The sequence below is a fragment of the Apodemus sylvaticus genome, chromosome 6 (assembly GCF_947179515.1).
Source record: "Apodemus sylvaticus chromosome 6, mApoSyl1.1, whole genome shotgun sequence".
Taxonomy (NCBI): Eukaryota; Metazoa; Chordata; class Mammalia; order Rodentia; family Muridae; genus Apodemus; species Apodemus sylvaticus.
The window spans coordinates 62,761,415-62,773,843 of record NC_067477.1 but is presented as its reverse complement, the minus strand read 5'-3'; the positions used below and the strand labels follow the sequence as shown (position 1 = coordinate 62,773,843).

At 38.7% G+C, this 12,429-nt stretch overlaps 1 pseudogene; it reads right to left on the bottom strand.

Annotated features, from left to right (window-relative positions):
• Positions 1 to 1,424: 1,424 nt before the first annotated feature.
• LOC127687930 (dynamin-1-like protein) overlaps positions 1,425 to 12,429 on the bottom strand; it is a 34,304-nt pseudogene continuing 23,299 nt past the window's right edge.

The window sequence follows — 12,429 nt, the reverse complement described above, 5'->3', positions numbered from 1 at the left end:
GTATGCTAACACATTTAGGCAGGGTGTACTCACTGGCAAGCTGGTACTGCATCAGGCTGCCTTTATGCTTTTGAGATTGCTAGTGGGCATTATAAACTGAAGCTAACATGTTCTTGTTTTCCTTGCTAATAATATTTCATAAGATGCCTGACCATAACCTGAAAAGAATTTTAGTATTTATAACACAAATGTATCATTTGGTCAGAGACAACTAGAGATATCAAATATTTCTACTTAGGTTTCAATTTTTTTGGGGGGGGCGGTTCAAGACGGGAGTTCTCATTGTAGTTCTGGTTGTCTTGGAATAAGCCTGGCCTTGAACTCATGGGGCTCCACCTACCTCTGCCTCCCAAGTGCTGGGATTAAAGGCATGCACCATCCTCCCCTCCCCCCCCTCCGCTCCCAGCTAGGTGAGAACATTTTTTAATGCTTAGTTTACAAGATGAGTTGCACAAGCAGTTTTCACAAAATAGGCTGTAAACATCACCCTTAAACCCTCAATATAGTTCATGAGCTTTTTTTGTGTATGCGTATGTCCAGGCATTTTTTTTTTTAAATAAAGGTCCACTAGTGTCTTCATATCACTAGTCTAATGTATTCTGTTGTTATAGAACTAAAGTAGCTATTACCAGTGGATACAGAGAGGAATTTTAGGTACCACTAAACTGTGAGTCTTAGAGCCCAATTTAAGTGCCTCACTTTAAGGGCTTATCTGGTTTGCAATTGCTCTATTTGTAAATAAAGAGAAATTTAGGTTATCACTGGATTGTTTAGAGACTAACAGGACTAGCTATTGTTCCTAAGAAAGTTCCCAATAGTTGTTTTTAATGCAGGAAGTCAATTCATGTTTTCAGGATTAGTTTGAATCAAAGTATATTTTAATTTCTCATACACCAGAGCAGTGTAGACTCAGAGCCATTAATTACACAGCTTGTACCTACATCTTGATGAGTCTTTCATATCTTATATTTCTTTCCTTTTTTTTAAACTGCAAAAGTTATAGAATTTTGTTTGTTTTTTAAGACTATAAAAATGAAGGATAGATGGATACATGGATTATGTGAGGAGCCTGCCAGGCTCTGTCTTTTAAAGTCAGGTCGGTCTTTATAAATAGCCTATGCATTATTGTCATGAAATTACCTGCAGCTTCCTTTTTGAGGACTACAGTTGCAGTTTTGAGACTAAAAAAAAGCTTACATAAGTCATCATATGCACAGGCAAACTGCTTTGTACAACTTGAATATCAATTGTACTTATAAGTTTGACTGAAATGGACAGACTTGATATATATCATAGGAAACTTGAAAAATGTGAATTAAAGATGTGATTTGTTTTGCAATGAATAATATACTTTTCAGGTTACAGTCAGTCTTCACAATAGCAAATTCATACATTGCAATACACAAAAGTTAATAAATAAACTTCTACTCAGGAAGGCAGTAGCTAGCAGGTCCAAGTAAGCGAAGTGGGGATATTAAACGGTTCTGTTCACCAGTATCTCGTATTTCAGCAATAATTTGACTGGCTCCTTGTAATGCCTTCAGCGTATCAGCTGCTTCTTCTCTTTGCTTTGCCATATTCTCAGATTCAGTCAGGTCATCTAATAAGGATGAATACAGCTGCCCTACTAATTCACTCTGAAGACTTTCTTTCACATGATTAACTAAAAATGCATTACTGCCTTTGGGATGCTGTCTTGAATATTCTTTCTGACAATTAGAAAATATGATTTGATGAGTCTTTCAATAACCTCACAATCTTACTGTTCTTGGGCAGACAGTTTTCACACAACAGGAACTGGCACATCTAGCAAATTGACAGCATGGCCTTTTTGTGGACTTGCTGACATAATTGGAATTGGTTTTGATTTTTTTTTTCAGCAAGTAATTCTTCAATTTTTGAGGTTTTCAGAATTCCTCTTCAGTTGCCTGTTTTTGGGTGCTGACCACCATCTCCAATCCTACTACCTGAAGATGAGACATTTTTAGTTTCTCTTCTGCTGTCCTGAATTAACTTGTCTCCTGATACAGCTGAAGGTAATTCTCTTGCTAGCCTGTTTATTCTTTGTTCCTCTATATTATTGTTCATTAGCCCACAGGCATCATCAAAGTCAGGGTGTTTTGTGTTGATATACACTAACGATTGCAACTAAGTTAGGTGTACCATTTCATTTGTCACAGGCAACCTTTTATGAAGAAGACAAGTCTCTACTTCAACTATGGCATCATGAAGTTTAGGGAACTGTAATAATTCCTGTGTGCTCTAATTGCTACAATGCTGAATGATCCTCTGCATCTCCTCATGGACAAGTTTCACACACTGCAGGCTGGGCTCTTCTAGATGCATTTAATCTGATGTTTGACCAGTAACTCAAATGAGACTTCAGGCACAAATAAAGCAGGATGGTGGCCAGTAGCATGTCTGATAGCAGTCAAGATATCAATAGTGTTAAGACCACCTAACAGATCAATAGATTCTAAGGTTCATCCAAAAGTCTCATGGAAAATATAACAAATCCTAGCACCACACATAGCTCAGAAGTTTGGATGTACTTTGTGGTTCTTTCAATAGTGTTAAAATACTCTGTGGAAAATTTGGTGATAAGCTGGAGTAAGGTATCACTTATCATTCACAAGTTCTCCATAGCTATTTAGAAGAGACTGATACTGAGCAGCTAAGACATTTGTTCTTGTTTTCAACTCCGGTAAACAATCTCTGATATGATGCATAAGTAACGTATTTAGGGTCCTAGCAAGATATTTTGTTCCATTTCTGTTGGCCAGATATGGGTACTTCTTTTGAAGAAAAGTGTACTCATCGTGGATTGAATCAGTTATACTTTTCTTATTGTTAATATCGAGTTGGCTCCTGCTACACCAATGATTCCAAGCTTGATTGGAATAACCCTTCCTATCAATACATCCATGGCATTTGTACCTGCATACATGAAATCAAGTTTTAGTGATTATAGCTAGAGTTCTTCACCACTCTGTATCTACCTCTCTGGAAATCTTGAGTGCTTCTGATGTTGCTATATCTGTATTTGCAGCAGTGACAGTAAGGATAATGGCATTGGGATTACTAATGAACTAAAGAATTGTTCTCTGATTTGAAGCTCAATATCCTGAATATCCTTGGGCTGATCACCCACAGGTCCTTTGGTCATTCCCATTACATCCACAAGTGTCAAGTTGAGAATGTTGTGTGAGAAAACCTTGAGATGGTTTGGCTCCTGGCTTACTCCCTTATTATTTCCTGAAGTTCTTTTGGTTTCTTGAAGAATTTTCATTTTCTTGTATAATTTCATCAAAATTTGTGTAAATCTTGATTTTTCAGTGAAGAAATTTACCTAGTTCCTTTGCTTCAACTCCTTTAGAAAGGTGTCTTGAGTTTTCCCATGTAGCAGGGACATTTTCTTCTCCTGTTGTTTTTCTTTTATCTTCTGGTGAAATATGGACCAGCTGCAGAATGCGAGGTCTCTGGGTGACCACACCAGTCCCTCTGGGAAGAAGGTCCCTCCCCACTAGGCTTTCCAGAGCTGAGCACTTCCCACTGCTCTGTGTTCCCACTATGAAGATCTGAGGAAGCTAGATGCTGTCAGCACCCACTGTGTTGAAGACCTCCTGCCTGCAGCCTGCCTGTTTCCTCTTCTCCTCCACCCTCTCATAGGTTCAAATTTTATCACTATCAAATATACTGTTTTTTTGCTTGAAGCAATGAACACATTATTTTATAACAGCAGCTACCATATATCCATGTCTGAGTTCCTGATTTTCTTTACATTCGTTCAACAAATTAAAGGTGTGTAGGAAACTAGCCAGCTCAACTTAAAATACAATTGAAAACATACTTTTGCTTGAGACAGCCTCTGTGCTTTATTATTTTGGTAAAATGGCCATTTTTACTATATTAATCCTACAAATCTTTGAGCATGGTAGAATTTTCCATCTTGTGATCATATCTTCTTCAATTTATAATAATTATTATTTATTATTCTTTATTTTTTTTATAGAATATTGAGATACTTTCCTTTTTAATGTATTTAACACGTTACCTATTTGGTGCTTCAATCTCTGTGAGTCCCTATGGGCCCAGCTTAGTTGATTCTGTAGGTTTCCTGTGATGTTCTTTTTTTTCTATATTCTTTGTTTACATTCTAAAAGCTTTCCCCTCTCCCAGTCCCCCCCCCCCCAATATGTCCCATAAGTCCTCTTCTCTCCATCCATTCTCCTATCTTTCCCCCTCCCTTTTCTCTGTCCTCATACTTCCCTACAATGCTGGATCAAGCCTTTCCAGGATTAGGGCCCTCTTCTTCCTTCTTCATGGGAATCATTTGATATGCTAATTGTATCTTCAGTATTCAGAGCTTCAGGGCTAATTAATATCCACTTATCAATGTGTGGATTCCATGTGTATTCTTTTGTGCATTCCATGTGTATTCTTTTGTGATTGTGTTACCTCGCTTAGGATGATATTTTCAAGTTCCATCCATTTGCCTAAAAAAATTCATGAATTCATTGTTTTTAATTGCTGAATAGTACTCCATTGTGTATATATACCACATTTTCTGTATCTATTCCTCCACTGAGGGATATATGGGTTCTTTCCAGCTTCTGGCTATTATAAATAAGGTTGCTATGAACATAGTGGAGCATGTGTCCTTATTGCATGCTGGGGAATCCTTTGGGTATATGCCCAGGAGAGGTAAAGCAGGGTCCTCCGGAAGTGTCATGTCCCGTTTTCTTAGGAACCACCAGACTAATTTCCATAGTGGTTGTACCATCTTACAGCCCCACCAGCAGTGAAGGAGTGTTCCTCTTTCTCCACATCCTGTGATCTTCTTGACCCCTCTAGCTCCTACAGTCCTTCCTCCACCTTTTCTGAAGGATTCCCCAAGCTCTGCCTAATGTTTGGCTATGGATCTGCATCTGTTTCTTCTAGTTGCTAGATGAAGCCTCTTTGATGATGCTTCTGTTCCATCTTTGCCCCTACATATTTTATATGCAGGACAAATAGTAGGGCAAAGGCTTTGTGGCTGGATTGTTTTTCCAGTCACTTCATTAGAAGTCTTGCTTTGTTATAGGATGGGGCAAGTGTAGGCTCCATAGTCCCCTTTGCCAGGATTCTCAGGTAGGGTAAGTGTGTTCAACCAATGAGATATGAGAGTTTATAGGGACTTCGAGAAAAGTTTTCTACCTTGTATGGGAATATATATATTTCTTTCACATGATAGTGTCTAGACTTAATGTCCAGAACTGCTTCAGTGTCCTTGAAACCATGATGGTCCCCACACATGAAGGAAAAGCTAGAGACATATAATTAGAAAGAAAGATAAAAGAGAGTAAGAGAGGAGTAATGAAAGTGATAAATGGAAGAAGGAAAGGGAGAGAGAGAAGGGATCAGGCAGCGGGGATAGAGGAACTGAAGGATGGTCACAAAATCCTTCAACATTCATCTACATGTTAACCATAGAAGCTGCCAGGTATTAAGTGATATTTTACAAAGAGCCTTCTTACTTAAATATATTAAAATTGGGCTTTTTGTTTTTTTTAGTGAAAAAAATGCTGATAGACATTATCTTCCTTCCACTCAGAAAAAAATGCATCAATCTGTAGCCATAAGAAAAATTCTTCTTATGTTATCCTTTAAATAATATGAATTTAATTCCATAAGAAAATTCCTAAGGGTGGCAAATGGCAGTAGACTGCTACCCAAACAAGGTTCATCCAATTCTGAGGTAATGATTAAATCTTTAAAAACTCCTTACGATAAAGTGAGGGATATTTTGAAAATGTGGGCTGGAACTGAATCTATATTAACCAAGGGATGTCAATTTTCAAAATGATTAGATTTAAATACAGAGAAACAAGCAATATCCACAGAGTTCCTGAATTAGCAGATATAATTCACATAATTAGGTGTTTCAAATGTGGACTACATGCTATAAATTGCTTAGATTATAAAAGAGCATGTGATAACAAAATTTCCCTTATGGACACCAAGGAAAATCCACTTAAGTTTTTTGCAAACTGAATCCGAAAACACATCAAAAGCATCATTCACCATAATTGAGTAGGCATCATCCCAGGGATGCAGAGATGGTTCAATATATGACAACCCATCAACACAATCCACTATATAAACAAACTCAGAAAAAAAATCACCTGATTATCTTACTAGCTGCTGTAAAAACCTTTGTCAATATTTAACACCCCTTTCATGTTAAAAGTATTGGAGAGATCAGGGATTCAAGAAACATACCTAAAAATAATGAAAGCAATATACAGCAAGCCAACAACCAACATAAATTTAAGTTGAGGGAAACTTGAAACAATCTCCCTAAAATTAGGGACAAGACAAGGCTGCCCACTTTCTCCCTAGCTATTCAATATAGTACTTAAAATTCTAGCTAGAGCAATTAGACAAAAAAAAAAAGGAGATCAAGGTGATACAAATTGGAAAGGAAGAAATCAAGTTATCACTATTTAGTCTACCAGAGAACTCTTACAGCTAATAAACACCTTTAGTAAAGTGGCTGAATTATAAAATTAACTCAGAGAAATCAGTAGCTCTCCTTTATGCAAATGATAAATGTGCTAAGAAAGAAATAAGTGAAACAAAACCCTTTACAATGGCCACAAATAATATAAAATATTTAGTGTAACACTAATCAAGCAAGTGGAAGATTTCTATGACAAGAAGTTCAAGTCCCTGAAGAAAGAAATTGAAGAAGATATGATTACAAGATGGAAAAATCTCCCATGCTCATAGATATGTAGGATTAATATAGTGAAAATGGCCATTTTACCAAAATCAATCTACAGATTCAATGCAATTCCCATCAGAATTCCAACACAATTTTTTATAGACCTTGATAGAGCAATCTTTACTATCATATGGAAAACCAAAATACCGAGGCTAGACAAAACAATCTTGAACAATAAAAGAACTTTGGGAGGAATCACCATCCCTGACTTCAAGCTGTACTACAGAGAAATAGTGATAAAAACTGTATGGTTTTGGTACAGAGACAGACAGGTTGGTTAGTGGAATCAAATGGAAGAACTAGAAATAAACACACAGACCCATGGACACTTGATTTTTGACTAGAAGCCCAAACCATACAATAAAAAAAATGAAAGTATCTTCCACAAATGGTGCTGATGTAACTGGATATCTGCATGTAGAAGAATGAAAATAGATATATATTTATCTTGCATAAAGCTCAAGTTCAAGAAAATCGAGGACATAAAAATGGATACAGTAATCAAATGAATGAATGAATTTAATGAAAGAGAGTGTGGGAAAAAGCCTTGAAAGCATTGGCATAGGAAACAAATTTGTGAACAGAACACCAATGGCTTATGCATTAAGATCAACAATCAAAAAATGGAACCTTATTCAACTGAAAAGTTTCTATAAGGCAAAGGACACTGTCAGTAGGCCAAAACATCAGCCTACATATTGATAGAAGATCTTCACTAACCCTACATCCTACCAAGGCATAATATCCAAAATATAAAGAATTTCAGAAGTTAGAGTCCAAAAAACAAATAACCCAATTAAAAAAAATGGGGTACAGAGCTAAACAGAGAATTCTCAAGAGCGGAATCTCAAATGGCCATGAAGCACTTAAACAAATGTTTAACATTCTTAGTCATCAGGAAAATGCAAATCAAAACAACCCCAAGATTCCATATTACACCAATCAGAATGGGTAAAATCAAAATCTCAAATGACATCACTTGCTGTCAAGGATGTGGAGAAAGAGGAACACTCCTCCATTGCTGGTGGGATAGTAAACTTGTACATCCACTATGCAAATCAATCTATTGGTTCCTGAGGCAGTGCCACAGGAAGAACATCAGTTTCAACTATCCTAAACGCCTGGGAACTCCCAGAAAATGGAAGCAACTCTGTCCTTCAATGGAAGAATAGATACAGAAAATGTAGCTCATTTACACAATGGAATACCATTCAACTATTAAAAACAAGGACATCCTGAATTTTGCAGGTAAATGGATTTCACCAGAAAATATTATCCTGAGTGAGGTAACCCAGACCCAAAAGGACATTCATGGAATATACGTACTGATAAGCGGATATTAATTGAAAAGTAGAAAATACACATGATACAGTCCACAGAGCCAAGGAAGGCAAATAAGAAGGCAGGCCCAAGTGAGGATGATTGGATCCCTCTGAGAAGGGGGAATCAAATAGTGATGGCCAGCAGAGGGAAGGGACTTGGGTGGGAGAGGTGAGAAAGAGGGGAATATGGGGACAGGATGAGGTATGGGGACACACAGACGAGAGGACCAGAGGGCCAGGAGAATGAATGGAAATAGAATTGCTGGGGTTGGGGAATGTGGAAATCTCCAGGAACTCCTTGAGACCTGGGATGGGAGAGGCTCCCAAGAGTCAATGTGGCTGGAATTCTCAAGATCCAAAAATTCTCAACAGTGGGAATATGGAACTTGAAGAGATTACCTCCAATAGTCAGACAGAACCCCCAGTGGAGGCCTGGGGACATCAACTCACCTACAAAACTTTTTGACCCCTGTCTAAAAGAAATGCAGGGACAAAGACAGAACAGAGAATAAAGGGATGGCCAACGAGGGACCAATTTGAATTGATACCCATCCCATGGGCAAGCACCAATCCCTTACACTGTTGGTGATGATATGTTTTGCTTACAGACAGGATCCTAGCAAGACTGACTTCTGAGAGGCTCTACCAAGTAGCTGACTGAAAGAGATGCAGATAGCAACAGCCAAACATTGGACAGAGGTTGGGGACCCCTTTGGAAGAATTAGGGGAAAGACTGAGGGTCCCAAAGGTGATGGCAATGTCACAGTGAGACCAACAGTGTCAACAATCTTGGAGCTTCCAGAGATTGTGCTATCAACCAAAGTGCACACTTGTGCTAGTCAGAGACCCTGACACATTTTCTGCAGGTGGCTGCCTTGTCTGGCCTCAGTGGGAGAGAATGCACCTAATCCTGTAGAGACATGTGCACTAGGGTGGAGGGATACCCTGCATGGGGCCCCCACTTAATGGCAAAAGGGAGTTAGGATGAGGGAGCAATCTTGGGAGGGCAGACCTGATGGGGGGATATTTGGGATGTAAATATATAAATAATCTTTTAAAAAGTCATCAGTAGTCTCATAACAAAAAAAAAAAAAAGGAGGAGGAAGAGAAGGAGGAGAAGAAGACTTATTTGGTTTCCTGGTGATACTCCCTTTGTGAAAACGAATTACCCATTTGCAAGTCCTTAACAATTGGAAACAATTTCTGGTTTAGGGATGGGGGCATGTGTCTACTTCTTTCAACTCTAGGATCCATGTGCTACGGACGCTATGCAGGGCCTCTCCATGCTATTTCACTCTCTGAGAATTATCATGCTGGTCCTGAAGTATTTAGGCTGTTTTCTTTGGTACCTACTCTCCCTTCTGACTTATTTATTCTCTTTCCTCCTCTTCTTCAGGTTTCCCTAACCCTGGGGGTGGAGGTAGCACTTGATGGAGACATCCTTTTAGGACAGAGTGGTCACGGTGTCATACTCTGTATATTGTTTGGCTATAGTTCTCTGTATGTGTTACTGCAGGAGAAAGCTTCTCTGATAATGACTGAGCAAAACAATGGTCTGTGAGTATAACAAAATGTCATTAGAAGTCATTTTACTGCTACATTATTTTTTAATTGAAAAGTCATCTTTGTTCCACACGTTGTCTCTGTGTCCCCTTCTGTGGGTATTTGTTCCACCTTATAAGAAGGACCAGAGTAGCCATACTTTGTTTGTCCTTCTTCTTGGGCATCTTTTGATATGTGAATTGTGTCCTGGCAATTCCAAGCTTCTGGGCTAATATCCACTTATCAGTGAATGAATACCATGTGTGTTCTTTTGTGATTGGGTTACCTCACTTAGATAATACTTTCCAGTTCCACCCATTTTGCCTAAGAATTTCATGAATTCATTGTTTTTAATAGCTGAGTAGTGTTCCATTGTGTATATATACCACATTTTCTGTACCCATTCTTTCATTGAGGGACATCTGGGTTCTTTCCAGCTTCTGGGTATTATAAATAGGGATGCTATGAACATACTGGAGCATATGTCCTTATTACATGCTGAGGAATCCCCTGGGTATATGCCCAAGAGTGGTATAACAGGGTCCTCCAGTAGTATCATGCCCAGTTTTCTGAGCAACTGCCAGACTGTTTTCCAGAATGGTTGTACCAGCTTGCAATCCCACCAACAGTGCAGGAGCAGAGTCTGAAGGAAAGACCATCCCGAGACTACCCCACCTAGTGATCAATGCCATGTACAGTTACAAAACCCAGACACTATTATCGATGCCCACAAGTACTTGCTGACTGGAGCTGGATGAAGCCGTCACCTGGGAGGCTCTGCTAGTGCAGGACAAATACACTATCCCTCTAGAGGGATATACTCAGCCAGCCATTCAACTGATCACAGGGTCCCCAATGGGACCAAGGAGCTGAAGGGGTTTGTAGCACCATAGAAGCCACCCAGTACTCCTAGAGCTCCCAGGGACAAAAACATCAACCAGATAGTACACATGGTGTTACTCATGGCTCCAGAGTCATAGGCTGGCCTTGCTGGAAATCAAGGGAGGAAAGGCCCCTGGTCCTGGAAAGGCTCCATGCAGCAGTGTAGGGAATACCAGGACAGGAAAGCGGGAGGGGGTTGATTGGGGAACAGGGGTAGGGGAAATGGCTTATGGAACTTTTGGTGGGGGCCAGGAAAGGGGAAATCACTTGAAATGTAAATAAAGAATATATCTAATAAAAAGAAAAGAAAAGAAAAGAAAAGAAAAGAAAAGAAAAGAAAAGAAAAGAAAGGAAAAGAAAAGAAAGGAAAAGAAAAGTCATCTTTGGTTTCCCCCTAGGTCCATGGACTATCTAGGATCAGTTCCTTCATCACCCAAGCAGCAACATGAATGGGTTCCATCTAATAGAATGGGCCCTAAAGTATATCAGATTTTGTTTGGTTATTCCCACAAGATTTGAGCCACAGATGCTATAGCATATCTTCCAGACAGGGCACCATTATAGATAGAAGGGTTTATAGCTGGGCTTGTGTTTACATTGGTCCTTTAATAGTATGCAGAGTATTTTCTGATACCAGGAGCACTAGTGGATAATGTTGAAGGTTCTATGTAGTTATAAGCTCGATTTTTCCATGTTCAATGAGTGGAGTAGGGTTATTGTCCATAATTGGGCCTTGCTATCAGTTAGTGGAAAGCAATCTATAATGCTTGCAAGAGCCTGGGTTATTTGAAAGTTATCATGGGACCCCATTGGCCAATAACTCAATTAGATGTAATCCATTTCTGGTATTGAAGCTTCATTTGATGAAGAGAGGAGTCTAATGTGGGGTTCTATTTCCCTATATTTTGTTTCAATGGTTTTTATATAAGTATATTATTTAGAAAGTGTCACTGTGTTAAGCTTCCATACAATCCCTCTAATGGCCTATAATTTTAGATATTACTCCTTACATTCCCACTCTTTCCCTCCTCTTTCCTCCTGATCCAATTCACATTTTAACTTCTCTTCCAAAGGTCATCTGTCCATAGCTTTCTATTTCATTTCCCATTTCTAGGCAGATCTGCCCTTCCTCTGCCTATTCCCTTATTCCATTACGCCTCACCTGGGGTTCTAGGTATTGTAGTTTACTTGTCTTTAGCTTACAAGATATGATCCACATATTAGCAAATACACATCATATTTGTTTTTCTAAGTCTATGTTGCCACATTCAGAGTAATTTTTTCTAGTTGTATGCCTTTACCTGTGAATTTCTGTAATTTATTCTTTCCAAGACCAAGTAATATTCCATTGTATAAGCATTCCATATTTTCATTATTTATTCATCTGCTGAGGGACATCTAGGTTATTTCCAGTGTCTAGACATTATGAATAGAGCAGCATCAACATGGTTGCTCAGGTATTTTTGTGGTGGGATGAAATATATTCTTAGCATAGTTTTGTGTGTGTGTGTGTGTGTGTGTGTGTGTGTGTGTGTGCATGTGTGTGCACACTCAAGACTAATAAAGCTTGGTGTAGATTAATTTCTATGTTCTTTGATTTCTTTAGTACCTGTAGGTGTTTGCTTCCCATCAGCAATGTGTGAGTGTTTTCCCTGCTCCATACTTCTCCTTCAGGAGTTGAATTTTTTTCCATTGATATGGTTATCCTGACTGGATTAAGCTCTGAGAATAGTTTGGATTTACATTTCTCTGATGAATAGGGATGTTGAATATTTTTTAAGTGCTTCTCTGCTATTTGTTTTTCTTTTTTGAGAATTACTTCACTTTTGAATTTGGGTTATTTGTTCCTTGAAGTCCAGGTTTTTAGCTACCTATTTTGGATATTAGCCCTCTTTCAGATGCATAGTTGGGAAAACA